We start from the raw sequence: 13,128 nt of genomic DNA, 5'->3' as shown, positions 1-13,128 counted from the left end.
TATAAAAAACACTGGCCTCAAACACGCAAATCTCGATGGACTTTTGCCCATGTATCTGCCCACTGAAATGGCACTGCACTTGAAGTAGTTCATCACGGTGTTCCACCCACGAGACTATGGGTATTTTCAACATGGAAAGTCCATCGAAGGTCTCCTTTCCCTTGTCAAAATCTTGTGCTGTTTAGCATTGGGGGAAATTCCTAGAAATCTTTTATGAAAATACAAATTTAACATTGAGATTTAGACACTTAACCGTGTTAAAACATAATTGGTTGTCAAGTCAAAGTCTTTGTTTTTTTTCTGGGGGGCTTTTGTTAATTAAATAAGTGCGTGGATGATGTCGTCTCCATAATCAATTTCAATTGAAGGTGTCAGGCTGGGCCCAACTGAAATAGAGACTTACGTAGGCGGGCTTAATTGTTTGCCAGTTGGAAATTCGCCCAGGGAAGGTTATCTGTGCGATAGAATTTCCCAGAGTGGGCGGAAAATCAAGGGAGCTCATTTAGCCGAAATTAGGGCAATCAAACAATGCTCTGATTTGCCCGAATTCCAAGGGCAATTGTTATTTAGAACGCTTACCCGATTGGAAGGAATTTAACTATTATCCCATCGTCCGAAGCTTAATCACTGTTGAATAGACAGATTGACTCACCGAAACTGCAAATAGAAATGGAAAAGGGAAGTTAAGATCTTTTTCTCGGTACCTTGTGATTAATTGTTTTAACAAGTTATTCAAGGGCTATAGGAAATGCCAATTTCTTTATTTGCCTGAGACATATTGGTAACGAGTCACGGGTTTACTTAAACTAGTAAAAAGTGCTAGCTGTGTGTGTAAAATGGTAACACACCAATCTTCTAGGTGACTTACTCTATAAATCACTGTTGATCTAGCTCGTTTATCTATCTAATCATTCCAGATACCTTATGGAAATGATGGTTTCAATTTGCATAGCCAGTTTCTGGGTATGCATAGAATATTCGCCCGCAAATTCATTCCCAGCGACACATGCTACTAGCAATTAACAAATGTTTCTATTTATTTATCGCTATCAAGCCTAGAGATAAAGAAAAACTATGAACTGATAAGAGCGTTGAGTGTTTGAGAAAAAGAAGGCAAAGAAACTAGTTTTGAACGTATAGCAACAATCAGCTGATTTTTTCCGAGCCTGAGCTTAGGCTAGATCAAGAAACCCTATGAATACATGCGCAGAAACCCAACGTGCTCGGCGTTTACTAACTACACCTCAATCTTTTCTATAGAAATTCTCAGAGAACTGTGACGCACTCCTCTCCGCATTCTGAATGCTAAATTTAACAATAGAGAAAAGCTAAAGTGTGTAGGAAACCATTTATTATTTTGCGTGAGTCTCTCCCCACAAGTTTTTGTTGAATAATCAGCTGATCGTATAGCCTCTCAGAGACACCTGCTCTGACTTCTTTGGGATTTTCTCGTGGGATTCATCTCGAAATTCGTTGGAATCATAAAGTTTGTCACCCAATTTAGGCAGAAGTTGGAAACGACTTTGCCTTCGGCTTTCTTCGACATGGTTAAGTGTCTTTCGCTTGATAACAAACCTGATTTCTCATTAATGACGTCGACAGATTAATCGGATTCGTGGTATAGGACTGCGCTGTTGGGTGGCGATAAGACGTGTTTATCTGCTGTACTCAAGCTCAATCAATCCCCGACTACAAACAAGTGTTCTTTTTGTGACTTTCAGTAGTCTATCAAATTGCCGTCAATAAAGTGGTCATATGGCAGTTAGAACTTTGGCACTCCAGTTCAGAAATGATTTTCTATTTTGTTCTGATAACCACAAGGGTGTGTTGTATTTGGGCATTTGGCTTGTGGGCATGAGTGTTAAAATTTAAACGTTTGTACTTGAAAGTCGAGTATCTAAGGACGGAATTTTTCTTGTTTACTTAAGGGGCTAAAATTATTTCAAGTAGCCGACTTAGAGTCGGGAACATCAGATTGCGGCAATGACCCGAAAACTAAACATTCTTCGGGTAGGTCCGTTGGCTCTCAACATAAACAACATAAAATAGCATAGGATATAAGACAAGCTAATGGAACTGTTCAATCGGATCTTATGAATTGATGCACAGACCCATATGTTAGGGTTTTTAGATCGCTTTGTAAACTTTCCACCTTCATCTCATCCGGCATGCTTCACTTATTCTGGGTTCTTGGTTCTTAACAGCCACTCAGCATTTTCAGTTTGATAGTTTTTCTTTTTCTTTATTGCCACATTTCATGCAAATTGGTTTGGCCCCTCGAGGTTTGGCTGGGGTCACCTAACGGCTCTTCCATCGCTGTTTATTCGCCCAGGCCCCAAAAACTTACTCGACTTCTCTTGAGCCGAGGCCGCATAAACTTTTGCGCACTCCATAAAAAAATTGCGCAAAACAAGGTAAACAATGAGGGAGACTACAAAATAAATACTTATAATAATAACATTTTTAGGGTCCGTTAGGAAACCCCTTGTGGGGCCAATGTGGGTTACTTTTTTATGACACTTCACCCGGGTCTGGCGAGAGGTACATATGTAGGCATGAAGATCCCTATGCAAATTTTGCTACCAGTCCGAATCACACCTGAGGGCATCGCATAATTGTGTCACTGTGAGTGAATTTCATTAGAATTTCTGAGCAGGTTTTCATCGGAGGGAGCCGGAACAAAAAAATTCATTTAATTTTCTGCCTCGAATTTGCATAAGCTGATGAGTTTTGCTTCTTTGTTAGTAAGTAGAGAGAAGTTTAAGAAACACAGACAGTACTTTATAAGGAACTGCCTAATCAACTATTATAAACATAATATAATACCAAGTGATCTCGAATAATTTAGTTTTCAAAACCTTGAAACAATCCTATTTTCTATAAACCAAAGAGTTCCAGCGCCTTCAGCTTTTGAACATAATTAATTGCGTTTCTCAAATCCAATTAGCACCCAAAGTAAACTTTCGAATGCTGAAATGTAAAGATCATTCGATAACCTTCTCATGGAAATGAGAGATGGGTTTCGGAAACCCAAATGGATGGTTTTTCGGGGCTGCGGGCGAAGACAGAACATCACCTGGCTGAAATGGAAAGCTAAAAGCAAAACAAAAACCCTCAAAACGTGTTGCAAATTGTATGCAGGCCAAGAAAAATAAAAAAAAGAGCTCTCTGGAGATGATTAACAAAACCGAAAAGATTATTAACAGTGGCTAAGAGAGCTGAGACAACCACGCGTTGATTAGCCGGCCCTAGGGTAACAAAAAATGAGGAAAGTATCTGACATTTCACTGCATCGTGTTTTTCTTGGCTGGCATCTCAATCCGAACTCGTGAGTTTGGTCAGCTTAAATGCGAGCCATCCGATTTTAATCTTCAATTATGGTTTGGTACTATAAATTGGTCTTAAAGCTCTTAATTTTGTGTTTTTTACTTGGCTACCAGCCTATGTTCTTCTCTGTTTTGTTTTCCTCTCGTCGATTGTTCTTGAAATGTGTTTGACTTTGAAAAGCAGGGGCAAAAACAAAATTAGAATACGAAATCCGTTTATGTCTATCCTCGAGCAAAATCTTCGAGTAGCTACTCAGGGCAAAAGGTCATAAAATCGATATTGGCTTTTAAAAATACCATTTTTATGGCACTTTAAGTTCATAAGCGTGGGATACGAGAGATTCTAAAATAGCTATAGCTTGGCAGATTTCCCCACAGCTGATAACAGGTGTCATAAGCAAAGCTGTATAGTATTGGTAGTGTACTTAAAACTAATCTCATCTGCCGGCTGGGGTGATACAGTTTTGTTTATAAACATTCGAGAGCCTTTTCAGGGAGATTAGCGAAATTCGAGCGGGCGCAAACATTTGTCGAAAAGTGTGATATAATACTAATTTTAATTGTACATGATTGTACATTAACTCATGCGATAATGTGCACCTAATGTCAATGCACTCGGCGAATGTGTAAGGCAGAAATTAATTTATATTGTTTTAAATGAGACAAGCAGCATCCGCTGAGATCGCTACTAGAGATAAGCGACTTGCTAACAAAATGGAAATAAATTGTATAGAGGTATATTTCCATTAAGGAACCCTTAATATTTTAATTGAAGAGTATGCCTAATTTTTTAATTTTATCATTGAAGACTATCAGAACGAAGTTTGATTTCCTTGTACTATGCAGTTTTATAATGGCCCATAATTTTATTTAATATTTGCCATTCGTTTTTAAGCTTAAATTGACAATTTTGTATTTTATTCATTCATTTTAATCCCCTAACTACTCAATCTCGTTTGATTTCCGCCACTTTTGTGCGCCGATTTCAATGGTTGCCGCTCTCATCGCAACTTCTACTTATTGCCAAGGACATTATTGCGAAAGTTCTCATGCACACACACACACACTCGCAGACCCGCATCCTTGATGCTGCACAACTCTCGCGCTCTCACTCTAATTTCTCTGGCCCTCTCTCGCGTGTGCGACAAAAACTTCGTTTTCGGAGTTGGTACATAGATCTCTCGCATCTTGCTTTTTTACGGGGGTTGGGGCACCGAACACTCCACGAATGTGTATACCTTTATGACAGACCCAAAGCGAAATTCACACACAATTCGTACCTTCTTTCGCCAGTATTCTTCGGATCTCTGTTTTGGTTTTTGGTTTTCTCAACTTATTGCACGCCAAATCACCGATTTTGCTGTTACTCCTGTTGAACTGTTAAACACTTTAGCAATGCTAATTATTGGGATCAGAGAACTTCAAGCGGTCACTATACAATTTGCAATTGAATTTGATTAATTTAGCGGGATTTGTGTTTGCTGGCTACTCCATTCAAAAAATCGCGTTTGCCTTTGCTTCACCGTTGCTGCGACGAATTTCACTTTCGACTCGCGAGCGTTATGAGTTGGATGTATTTTGGCTGGGTTTGCTTTTTACTCGACTCCGATTCCGAGTTTTGAACGCCTGCAGTGCTCCAAGCGAGCCTCAAACAATGCGCCCGAACTGAAAAATTGAACCTCGCTGGTCTTCCCACTCGTCCGCTCCGCAACCGCACAAGCGCGATAATTTCAACCGAATGAACGACTGGCGACTCGAGCTGCAGAGCAAAACCAGAAAGCAAACGCACCCCAAACAGCAGTGATGACGAGTCATCTGGCTATGGATGAGATATTCCAAGCGAGCAGTCCAAAATTTTTATTTTACGCGCAAAATTTGCATATCTTTTAACATATCTTCCTCCCAAAAGCATATTTCGGAATATATATACTTATTTACTTGTTTTGCTTTAAATTAAATTAGAAAATTTTTAATTGCTTTTGATCAAGATAAATTGTTGATTAAAACAGAAAATTAAAGTTTCCGGAGATATTAAAGGATACCATTAAGAATTACTTAAAAAACCAGATCTTTAAAAAAATTTAATATTTATAAGGAAGTATTTTGTAAAACTTTCTTATTACATATCTTCTCTAGTGTAACAAGTTACACTGGTTTTTTTTATTTTTTATTTCCTAACTTATTAATAATACTTTTATCCATTGTTTCAATACAAACCTTTATCTGTTAGGTTTTTCTTATTAGGCTCTAGCTTGTTACCGCTAGAAATATTGCCATCACTGCGAAGCAACAACACAAAGAGAGCGGAGAGAGAGAGAGAGCCGCAAAGTAATAAAGTGAGAGAGGGAGAGAGAATGGAGAGCGCCCTGTGTTTTTGTTTATTGTTGTTGCCTTTGCTGCTAGCGGGTTTACTTTTGTTGCTGTTTCAAACGACACGGCATTGAGAACAAAGCACAGTGGGTCATATTGGGAAATATAAAAGCAAAGCTGAGCTTTTAAGATAAATCAAACAATTTTATTTGTTTATATCATAAATATACGTTGAAATAGAGTATATTTTAAGCAAATTATAGAAGGAAACTCGATTGAAGGGACTATTTTGATATATATATTTAATTAAGGATAGCGTGTTATCTTAAATTGGGGAGGGGATGTTATATGTCCTCCTCCCCTGGTTCCTTGTCTTATTCGAAAAACTCAAATTTATTGAAGTGGTGGAGAAGTCGGTTGCCATATGTGCATCTTTCATCTGCGGCAGTTCTCACTAACTTCCCCATTAGAAGTTCCACCCCTGCAGCCAATTCCCAATTCCGTCCACAAACCACAACAAACATGACAAAGCCCACATTAAATATGAATTACCATTAAGTAGATCGATCATGTTGCATGCCGCAATCTCCAAAGAAACCACCCCCATGGGCGTGCGTAATGACAGCTCATTACTTGGTTATTTCAGGGGAAATGGGAATGCGAAACATGAAACTTGAAACATGACAAGATACCCGCATTGGACCGATGGCCATTGAAATTGCATTATTACGAGGCTGATTGGCCTTCGAATTCCAATTCCACCCCACGGCTATTGACAATTTTCATTTTCCAAGGAAAATCGGTGATCTACAAAACCCAAAAGACACCGACAGTCTGGCAACTCCAAATGTAAAAGACAAAATGCAAACACAACTTCATCTGCAGACTCTCCCAAACTAAGCAAACACAGAAAGTAAAAGCAAACAAGCAAAGTCGCTCTCTCTCCCTCTCCTGCTGTTAACAGCGCTGCGGGTGGTAAGTCACACTGTTAACTCAACAGGGCTGCTGGTATCAACAGCTTTTGTTTACATTTATTCCAAAATAATAAATAATATAAATAACATAATTAATTACCTAAATTGATACAAAGCCGGAACTGCTTTGGTTCGACATTTAGCAATCGGCACTGATAAGGCGTCAAGAAGAAAAAAACTGGGGGTCTCGCAATCTTCTGCGGCACATTTCAGTTCTTATCAGAAAAAAGAAGAAAAACCCAGAAAAAACAACCAGCGATCGCAATAACAAAAACGTTTTATTTATTCGAGTTACAACATATGTACCAACAGCTGGGTCTAAAAACCTAAAGTGATAGGGGAAATCCAATTAGTTTATACCCTTTTTTATATTATATGAACAAAATAATACAAATATACTTTATTATGAAATAATAAAGAACAAATTAATTAGTATACAATATCCAAAAGATTTTCTTTTACATCTACTTAGTATTTTCCCAACGACTAATAAAAATTAGAACTCCCTTTGGAAGTGTATGGGAAAGCAGGCCCCAAGAAAACAAGAAACCAAAACAAACCCACAACTTCACAAGAGGAAAGATCAGCAGTGAAATTATTGAGGATGCGCCTGGAATATTTATCGTACAAAATCGATGATAAAACGCGATGAAGACATATGGTTTGGCCGACTTGCTGTCGACATGATGGATCGACACGCCCACATAGCGAAATGAGGTCTGTCTTAAAGTCTGGGAAAGTCAAGAAAACTAATCAAGCATAAGAAATTGGTATAGAAATTTCTGGGGGAGAAAAGATGAATATAATCTCAGCATTTACTAATAACTAAAAATCAAAAAAAAAAAAAGTTTAAAGAGTTTGAAGATATAACACTTTAAATTCAAAATTGTTAAAAAAAAAGCTGTATTTTTGATATATTTTCTTAGGATTTCAAAGACAAACCAATGTTTATTTTCTAGTGACACAATTCTCAGCCATTTTTTACCACCTCCCGAATGCAGCTAAACATCCTATCCCATTCGCATTGCCTTCCAGGCAGAACTCTCCCACAATTCATAATTGTGGTCACACCACCAACTGGGGGGTGCCAGAGACCTGAATCTTTGCACATCAACAGATCCAGCCGGGCCAAAAACGCAACTCGAGTGATAAGTCAAAACGGCAGAAAATGAGTAGGAAAAACTTAAAGACAAGCAACCACTTCCATGGGGGGGATACTCGTACTGAGGGAGCTGCAGGCCCCAGAGCAGCGTTGAACGTTTTGGACATATCTTTTGCTTACAACATTTACGACAGGAAGAAATCCATCAACACGATTCTTTTGGCCTAGGCCTGCCCTCGGGCCAAGAGACTTTCCACAAGAAAAGGCCAAGAGAGAGAGAAAAAAGCATTAAATAAAAGTTGCATTCAACACTCGCTTTCTTTGCGAGTCATGTTGTAATGGTCGCCGGAGAGCCCGCAGACGACCAGTCGACCAGTCGACCCTTTAGCATTAGTTAAACACTGCACTTTAAGAAATTGGACCACAAAATATCATTTATACCTAAGAAAATAAACTTTAATTTATTAAACATAAACCGTTGCATTTAAATGTATTATTATTATTTATTAACTAAAGAAATACCCTTAGGGATGTTATCTTATATTTCTTAAAGTAGACAGTCTCATCAAAACATTTGTAATATAAGGAAAGTTTTAATAATATTTCGACAGATTATTTTTCCAGGTGCACCTACGCCCCATCCTTAACCCCCTGAAGCACATTTTACACTGTCACGGGAAATTGTTTGTTTAACATGCGCGGCGCGTTTAAAATTACATGATGAGCAGCGTTTATCAAAAAAACATAAAGAAATCAAAACAACCGAATGGGTGTGATGAAACGGAGGGGCCTGTGCGGCTGCATTGTCTGGGCCTGATCTTGCAGATCCTACGCAACTTGGTGCCTCCACTTCATTTCTTCCTCGATTACAAGTATATTTAGCCGCCCGTCTGGGGTCGTCGTCGGGGTCTTGATTCAATCGAACGAACGACGGGACAACGATCCCCCTTTTGCTCCCCGCCGAAGACCCACGCCCCTGGGCAATCATTGGCGCTGCGATCCAAGTCTGGGCTGGCGACCTATGCTGATTTCTCGGAAAGGAATTATGATATTTCTTGCGGTCACTCGATGATGAGTTGCTTCTTGAAGCGAAGACAAGAACTTCTGGCTTCTGTTGATTCTTCCACGGATACCTCCCACTCTCTCGAAATTAATGGTAGACAGGCAGTTTATTACTTAATTGGAGCAATCGGAAGAAATATTATAATTGGACCAGACTGCAGTTTGAAATCCTCAGTTGAAAAGGTGAAGAAGGAGGAACTCTGAAACTAACAATTAGCATTCATCGTTCTTTACTTAATAATCTTCTTGTTAAGTCACCCAATTATAAATCTATTTATACCTAGTGAATCCATTTGTATCAAGCTACCAGTTAGACTTTAAATTACCAAGCCATTTAAAACAATCTTCCAGTACTAGAGTAATAATTCACAGTTAGGAGTGAAATAATTTAGAAACACTAATTACATTTTACATCACTGATTCCGTTTCAGTGAGTCAGGTCTCCGCCTGATGTGCACTAAAATTATAATGGGATAATTAAAGCTCATTACGATCAGCGAGTGGGAAAAACTTTGCCAAAAGAGTCCGTCTCCAGACAGTGTTCCACTTCCTTGGCTCCGGCTCCATAAATATCCGAGTCGGCTGCGGCACGTAAATCTTCATTTAGTCTGGCTTGTTCCGAACTTTCCCTTTCCCCAGCTCCTTTCCGACTCCCCCATGCCGTGAGTTACGCCCTTTGTGGATAGTTGCCTGAGCCCAAGTAAAAATGTGTTTCCTCGCCACACCGCAAATGTTGACAATTAATCACAATGAGTATGGCTACGGGTGTATGTGATTATACAGTGCGTTTCGAGGCGATAAGGTCAGCTTTGAACATTTTAATCAGTGGGGTATGAAGTGTTATTATCCATATTTGAACAGTTTTTTAAGCCGTTTTATATTACACAATTTTTTTAAAGAAACCAAAGTAAAAGTTTCCTAATTTGGTAGTTGGAACTGTAAAGTATCTTTGGCCTCTCAGCCCCGAAACGCACTGTATATGACTGGTCCGATCCATAATTACAAGACCCGAGCTCCCCTCCATGGGCCCCTCCCCCTCGAACTTGCAGACACACCCATGCCCCCCATCCTCACTCGAAGACTTGAACTTAATCGGCTCTGAAAGCGGAGATAAGACCTCCAAGTCCCCCCGTAGATCCCCGGTTCTCATTATCAAGTAACGGTTGATGCACGCATAAATTAATTATTTCACAGGGCAATCAAATCCGAAACTCGTACCCAGTCAGAATGTTAATTGCCAGATACAGAAGCCAAACAGAAATAGAAGTGAAATCGGGAAGAGTAGCTCAGCGAAGAAATGTGTTGGTAATGTAAACAGCGATCAAAGTGTAAGATACCCATTCCCCATGTTCGATTCTTGAATTCGAAATCCGAAATCTTAAATCTTAGTTCTATATTCCCTAACGAATCTCAAGTGCCCAGAACCGGTTAGGTTGCAAGTTCATGACAGCCACGCATCAGACATCAACGCCCTGGTCAAAGTCCAACCATGGGAAATTAGTGAAATAAATCAAAGCGGAAAATGGTTTTTAGGATGAAATATGTAAAAGTTCTCTGGGGGTAATGAGCTTGGTGGGAAATGCTCAGAGGGCAATAAAAGGAATTCCCTTATGCGCGGCAAGTTGATTAATTGGCAGTCAACTCTAGCCCCTTCAAAATGGCAATCAAAAAATGCTCCATCTCTGACTGCAACTGCTCTTCAAGTAGCTATTCAACCCGTAATTCGATATCATGCTTTGCGCACATCAAGAGGAATGGGGAAGTGAGTTTCCCCACAAAAAAATGTGCATCGTTGATATGATTTTTTACGACTCGTTGCTGTCACAAATTGGGCGAAAAGGAAAATATAACGATTTTATTGGGCGAAATAGGATTGGGGATGTATAAAAAGGCAAGTTGGTGAAGGAAAAGTGTTCGTTATGGGGTCAATATACTAATGTTAAAGTGTAATTAACAACCAGGAATTAACTATTAAAATCTGTCATTTCAACCTTCAAAATATTCCTGATCTTGAAAATCTCGTATTCAAATACACACAAGTGGGGGCGCAAAAATAGTCTTCACCACTTGACCTACATGTGTGCAATTGGCGTAATTAAAACCTTCGAATAGAGGTCTCCGGTTCACAGTCCAGAAGGCACGAACAACAAGTGCGACCCAGACATAGACCTTACACAATCTGCGGGGAGATCAACCAAGCGATCCCCGAGCACCGACCCACATACCATTAAGAGGCCGAAAATATGAAAATAGGAAAATTACTACATTTTCTCGGTACGTATACGAACCACATAATCGCAAAGTAAGTGAAATTTTTCAGTTTGCCCGAGATGATTTGCGTCATCCGCAAAGGTCGCTTTCTGCACACCCTAATGGGTTAATTACGGCCCAAGGGTTAAGCTGGCAAAGGTTTTAAGCTTGCAAAACACATCACAGGTTGTTTTTTGCCTTGCATTTTTAAATATTTGGCTTTTTGCCTGATGACTGACTGGCGTAAACATTAGGAAAATAGAACGCATCGTAAAGTATTCTAACTTTGGGGTTGCATTCTTCTGCTCTAGAACGGCGTAAAATTAGCCCAAAAGCGCATAGAAGCCTTCACTCCCACGGTTCGTTCACTCAACAACTCCTAAACTATAAAATGCACGCGTTGCAGTCGAAGCAAAAAAACAAAAGATTTTTCCACTAGCTCGTGCAGCGCGAGCAGCGAGGGCAAAATACATTTTTAAGGCACGCACTCGGATGAGCCAGATGGTTCGAAAACTTTTCCGAGGCTGGAAAAGTGTGAAAATAATGGCGCCATATAGGGGCTGGCGATTATGATCTAAGCAAACTTGGAAGAATGTAAAAAGTGCAAAAATAAACACGGAAGCGGCGAATATTTTCGGGGGCTTTCTTTGGATTGGCATAATAAAGCTCTCTCATCTCGGGTTTATTATACGCATTTATTCCATTAAGTGTGGAGCTATAAATTGCAGGTGAATAATACATTTTGATTAGAGGAAATTTTAGAACATAGCTACACTGATGAAAAACTAGTAAATTAAAGGATTTAATAATCAGTATAAATATTCATTGCTTAGAGATATTTCCATTGCAGTTTTTTGTTTATTTTAAATATATGAAAACAATTTATTTAACAAGTATAGTTTGTGCTTTAGGAAAATAAATGATTTATTACTTTTGAACCAGGATCCGTATTTTCCTACTACTCAATAAGACTATTATTTTTTGTCTCTAAGTTCAGATATTTAATATGAAATTAATTATAATTTTATCCTTTCAATTTTTTATCAGTGAGCAAATGCAATTTCGTAGTCTTCAAGTAAAATATTCCAGTAATTTAGGTCGCTTTGGAAAAAGGGACAGAGAGTAGTTGTAAACAAATGAGAAAAAAGTCCAAGCCAAATGTTAGCCCACTAAATTTATGTGCATTTTGCGAGCTTTGTATATCAATTGCAGAGTGGGAAATTGAAATGCGAAATTCACTCGAGAAATTTAGCAACAAATAACGACTTGGAGAAAATTCTTGCGAAATGTATTTGTGAGTTGATTCAATCCACCTTCTTATATGTGTGTGCGCTGGGCAACCTTGAACTTTTGCTAGTGGCAGCCGGAGAATCAACTGAAAGTGACCCAACCTCCAGCCCCTAATGAATACCCATTAATTTTAATGTGCACTCATTTGGGGGCTTTTCGGAAGGGAAGGCGAGTGAAGGAAAGGCTTAGCAGCACCTCATCTGGAATTAATGAGTTGCTACTGATGCATCATCAGATGCCAGAGGCGGAGTCTCCCCTCCATACACGATATCCATCTTACGATTTAGCTCCAGTTAGCCCGTCTCTCTGTCCCACGGTGTTTGCAAATGTCAGACACTCAATCACGTGCGGATTGCCAAGATGCGACAGACTAAAAGTGGGCAAATCGAGGGACAAGCCAGCAGGACAGGCCTATTTTCTGTCCTCCCTAGGGATTCATCTGTCAGATGCAGACTACTGGCTGTGTAGATATAGTAGAGATATGCAAAGCCAGCTACTGATGGATGCACAGAGATTGGATATAAAAGAAGTGCGAATGTGGCAAAGAAAAGGATAAATGGCTTAAGTTATTAATAATATGGTTCCTTTGTCAATGATATTATAATTAATAATTAATCATTAATTTAGCCTTTAGTTTATAACCGTCAAATAAATCTTGTAAGTTGAGAGGCATAAGAAACTTAATTGTTAAATATAAGAAGTTATGAGATTTCATTGCAATTATGAATACAGCTGAGCTTAAATGTAAATATTTATATGGTCTTTATGGATTTTATTCCACATAAACTCATCTTAAACTTATAGGTCTTTAATG

The 13,128-nt window shown here is 39.0% G+C and overlaps 1 protein-coding gene across 3 annotated transcripts in view; it reads right to left on the bottom strand.

Moving 5' to 3' along the window:
• The window catches only part of LOC108032629 (dual specificity tyrosine-phosphorylation-regulated kinase 2), a 51,914-nt gene extending 46,844 nt beyond the window's left edge, over positions 1–5,070 (bottom strand). For 2 of the 3 annotated variants that reach the window (XM_017106569.3, XM_050884994.1), the window contains exon 1: positions 4,607–5,070. The gene's annotated coding sequence lies outside the window, so the exon portion shown is untranslated. Of the gene's footprint in view, positions 1–579; positions 625–4,606 lie in introns of those variants that run through there. The other variant, XM_044093953.2, reaches the window with a different exon arrangement.
• Between the last annotated feature and the right edge of the window lie 8,058 nt (positions 5,071–13,128).

Source organism: Drosophila biarmipes, chromosome 2L (genome assembly GCF_025231255.1).
Source record: "Drosophila biarmipes strain raj3 chromosome 2L, RU_DBia_V1.1, whole genome shotgun sequence".
In the NCBI taxonomy this organism is placed as follows: Eukaryota; Metazoa; Arthropoda; class Insecta; order Diptera; family Drosophilidae; genus Drosophila; species Drosophila biarmipes.
The sequence above is the reverse complement of the archived record's forward strand: the minus strand, read 5'-3'. Positions and strand labels throughout refer to the sequence as shown.